Source organism: Dendrobates tinctorius, unplaced genomic scaffold (assembly GCF_039654945.1).
Source record: "Dendrobates tinctorius isolate UK_male_01 unplaced genomic scaffold, ASM3965494v1 ptg000637l, whole genome shotgun sequence".
In the NCBI taxonomy this organism is placed as follows: Eukaryota; Metazoa; Chordata; class Amphibia; order Anura; family Dendrobatidae; genus Dendrobates; species Dendrobates tinctorius.
Window position 1 is genome coordinate 150001 of NW_027362289.1, and position 5000 is coordinate 155000.

Consider the following 5000-nt stretch of genomic DNA (forward strand, 5'->3'; position numbering starts at 1 on the left):
CCCTCGCTCGGGGGGCGTTCGCTCTCTCGCTCTCCCTCTCCCTTCCGAGCCGCCTCGGAGGACGACGTACGAGGAGCGGAAGGCGATGGCGAGTCGGGTGGGGGCACACCGCGCAGTGAGAACCCCCCCTCGCCTGCCTCCACAGCTCTGTCATCCCCCCCACTAACGTAGGGGCTCGGGAAAGACTAGTGGCGCGGAGCTCGGCAGCGGCGTGGAAACGCCACCCACCGCCGCCGCTCTCGCTGGTGCCCGCCGCGGAGGCCGCCCTTCGGGCGATGCGTGGCACGGACCTCCGCGGGCAGGGCTGCGCATCTGGAACTTCGAAAAGGGCCGCCCTTGCTAACACTGTGCTTCCCCACGCGGGGAGCGATTCGGACGGCTGGCCCCCACGCCGGGGTGGGTGGGCGCCCCGCCGTTCGCACCGCGTGGGTCGTCAGACCACTGTTCATCGTTCGGTGCGATTCAAACTTCCCACAGCTCGGCCGCCTCCGTCCTCGAACGGGAGGTGACGGCCGGCGTGCGCGCCCAAAGATAGGTGGTGGAAGCCCGGGGGTACAGGAGGAAGGACACCGCTCACCGTAAACCGACGCGAGCTCCAAAGCCCGGGTCGAGCGAGCAGCACCACCTCCCCACCCGGGAGCGCCGTGCCAGATCGATCGGAGGATAAGACCGCTCTGAGAGGACATGGACGAGAGGGGCGTCCGCCTTCCGGAGCCCCCCCTTTCGGACGAGGACTCCGGATTTGCCCCCCGAAAGCCATCACCTCCAGAGAACCAGGGACCGCCGAGGGAGGGTCTGGTCAGGCTTGGGTACCCCAGCATTGCCTCTCTCGCTTGGGATGCACGATCGGCAAAAGTCCCTCTCGGAGCTGTGGAAGTTCGGTCTCAGCCGGAGTGCGCAACTTCCAGACGAGAGGGACCACATGCCAAGTCGCCTACCCAAGTCGGGGAACCAGAGAAACAACTGCTTTCTATCGGGGTAGAGAGACGACACTCTCTCAAGTACATTCTGCCAGAGGTGCGCATTCCTATGTATTTGCATTGCGGGACAACGTCCCCACTTTAAGGGGACGAAGTCGGAACTGTACCCGGCCTCAAGTCACTGTAGGGCGGATGCGGCACCTAGAAAATTCCTCATTCCGGTTCTTTTTCACTTAGTCGTTTTTTTTTTTGGCAAGAATGTACCCCAGGATGGCCAAAAAGCCAAAGCCAGGGACTGAGAACCATCGAGCATGCTCTGAGGGGACATAGTCAGAGGGGGCGTCCGCCTTCCAGAGCCCTCCTTCCCACGAGGACTCCAGATTTGCCCCCCCCCCCCTGACAACAGCCATCGCCTCCAGAGAACCAGGGACCACCGAGGGAGGGTCTGGTCGAAGCTCAGGTACCCAGGATAGCTTCTCCGGCTTGGGCATGGACCGCCAGACAAAGCCGCGGACCATGAACCATCCAGCCTGCTCTGAGGGGACATAGTCAGAGGGGGCGTCCGCCTTCAAGAGCCCTCCTTCCCACGAGGACTCCAGATTTGCCCCCCTGACAGCCATCACCTCCAGAGAACCAGGGACCGCCGAGGGAGGGTCTGGTCAAAGCTCACGTACCCCAGGACAGCTTCTCCGGCTTGGGCACAGACCGCCAGACAAAGCCGCGGACCATGAACCATCCAGCCGGCTCTGAGGGGACATGGTCAGAAGGGGCGTCCGCCTTCTAGAGCCCAAACTCGGCCACGGACTCCAGATTTGCCCCCCTGAATGCCATCACCCTTCAGAAGACCAGGGACCACCGAGGGAGGGTCTGGTCAGGCTCAGGTACCCCAGGATCGCCTCTCTCACTTGGGACGCACGACCAGCAAAAGTCCCTCCTGGAGCCGTGGAAGTTCAGTCTCGGCCGTATTTTGCAACTTCCACGACAAGAGGGACCACCTTCTAAGTCGCCTACCCGAGCCAGAGAACCATAGGAACAACCGCCATACATCGGGGTAGAGAGAGCCCACTCTCTCCTATATTCTCCCGCAGGTGCGCATTACTATGTATTTGCATTGCGGGACAATGTACTTCAATGAGCGGGACAAAGTCGGAAATGTATCCGACCTCCTGGAACTGTGCGGCTGCTACAGCAGTCAGAAATTCCCCATTCCGGTTCTTTTTCACTTGGATTTTTTTTTTTGCAATTTTTTGCCTAAAACGTATTCCTCCAACATGTACTAGCTCATGACACTTGAAATTTTTGAGCCAATTGATAATAACAGCTTTTTAGAGCTCAAAAACAAAAAAAATTTGAGCGAACAAAAAATGTTCGAAAATGACCTCAGCTCCTGGAACTGTTTTCGGTACACCTCCAGAGAGGCTCCCCTGCCTGGAAGTCTGTCACTGCTCAGCTCGAAATTTTTCTAAGTCCCAAAATTCGGTTTTTCATCCAAAATTCAACTTTCTGCCCAGGATCCACAAACTTTAAACCCAGTTGGGGGACCCTCCCTGGGGGCCCTACAACATACTGAAGCCCCCCTGTGGTGGAAGTAGGGGAATTTACTTATTTTTACACAAAATCACAAAATTCCATTTTTTGTTCGCAAAACACTTTTTTGTCCTCAAGAAACTTTTTTGTCCTCAAAACACTTTTTTGTCCTCGAGAAACTTTTTTGTCCTCAAGAAACTTTTTTGTCCTCAAAACACTTTTTTGTCCTCAAAACTCAATTTCTTCCATAATTCGACTTTCCCCCAAAAAACCACACATTCTACCCTCATGGGAGGCACTCTCCCTCGGGTCCCCACATCATATTGACGCCCCAGAGCGGTGGGAGAAGGGGAAATCTGATTTTTGCACAAAAATCCAAAAATCGCTCTAAGTCCAAAAATCCTGAAAATTTTTCTAAGTCCCAACGGTACTTTCTGAAAAGTGTACCCAGGCCCCTGGAAGCCTCCTAGGTACACCTCCTGAGACTCCCCCCTTCCTGGAAGTCTGACACATCTCGAAATTTTTCTAAGTCCCAAAAACTGGTTTTTGCTCCATAATTCGACTTTCCCCCCAAAAGCCACACATTCTACCCTCATGGGAGGCACTCTCCCTCGGGTCCCCACATCATATTGACGCCCCAGAGCGGTGGGAGAAGGGGAAATTCGATTTTTGATCAAAAATCCAAAAATCGCTCTAAGTCCAAAAATCCTGAAAATTTTTCTAAGTCCCAACGGTACTTTCTGAAAAGTGTACCCAGGCCCCTGGAAGCCTCCTAGGTACACCTCCCGAGGCGCCCCCTTCCTGGAAGTCTGTCACATCTCGAAATTTTTCTAAGTCCCAAAAAATGGTTTTTGCTCCATAATTCGACTTTCCCCCCAAAAGTCACACATTCTACCCTCATGGGAGGCACTCTCCCTCGGGTCCCCACTTCATATTGACGCCCCAGAGCGGTGGGAGAAGGGAAAATTCGATTTTTGCACAAAAATCCAAAAATCGCTCTAAGTCCAAAAATCTTGAAAATTTTTCTAAGTCCCAACGGTACTTTCTGAAAAGTGTACCCAGGCCCCTGGAAGCCTCCTAGGTACACCTCCCGAGGCGCCCCCTTCCTGGAAGTCTGACACATCTCGGAATTTTTTCTAAGTCCCCAAAAATGGTTTTTGCTCCATAATTCGACTTTCCCCCCAAAAGTCACACATTCTACCCTCATGGGAGGCACTCTCCCTCGGGTCCCCACTTCATATTGACGCCCCAGAGCGGTGGGAGAAGGGAAAATTCGATTTTTGCACAAAAATCCAAAAATCGCTCTAAGTCCAAAAATCTTGAAAATTTTTCTAAGTCCCAACGGTACTTTCTGAAAAGTGTACCCAGGCCCCTGGAAGCCTCCTAGGTACACCTCCCGAGGCGCCCCCTTCCTGGAAGTCTGACACATCTCGGAATTTTTTCTAAGTCCCCAAAAATGGTTTTTGCTCCATAATTCGACTTTCCCCCCAAAAGTCACACATTCTACCCTCATGGGAGGCACTCTCCCTCGGGTCCCCACTTCATATTGACGCCCCAGAGCGGTGGGAGAAGGGAAAATTCGATATTTGCACAAAAATCCAAAAATCGCTCTAAGTCCAAAAATCTTGAAAATTTTTCTAAGTCCCAACGGTACTTTCTGAAAAGTGTACCCAGGCCCCTGGAAGCCTCCTAGGTACACCTCCCGAGGCGCCCCCTTCCTGGAAGTCTGACACATCTCGGAATTTTTTCTAAGTCCCCAAAAATGGTTTTTGCTCCATAATTCGACTTTCCCCCCAAAAGTCACACATTCTACCCTCATGGGAGGCACTCTCCCTCGGGTCCCCACTTCATATTGACGCCCCAGAGCGGTGGGAGAAGGGAAAATTCGATTTTTGCACAAAAATCCAAAAATCGCTCTAAGTCCAAAAATCTTGAAAATTTTTCTAAGTCCCAACGGTACTTTCTGAAAAGTGTACCCAGGCCCCTGGAAGCCTCCTAGGTACACCTCCCGAGGCGCCCCCTTCCTGGAAGTCTGACACATCTCGGAATTTTTTCTAAGTCCCCAAAAATGGTTTTTGCTCCATAATTCGACTTTCCCCCCAAAAGTCACACATTCTACCCTCATGGGAGGCACTCTCCCTCGGGTCCCCACTTCATATTGACGCCCCAGAGCGGTGGGAGAAGGGAAAATTCGATTTTTGCACAAAAATCCAAAAATCGCTCTAAGTCCAAAAATCTTGAAAATTTTTCTAAGTCCCAACGGTACTTTCTGAAAAGTGTACCCAGGCCCCTGGAAGCCTCCTAGGTACACCTCCCGAGGCGCCCCCTTCCTGGAAGTCTGTCACATCTCGAAATTTTTCTAAGTCCCAAAAAATGGTTTTTGCTCCATAATTCGACTTTCCCCCCAAAAGTCACACATTCTACCCTCATGGGAGGCACTCTCCCTCGGGTCCCCTCAACATATTGACGCCCCAGAGCGGTGGGAGAAGGGGAAATCTGATTTTTGCACAAAAATCCAAAAATCGCTCTAAGTCCAAAAATCCTGAAAATTTT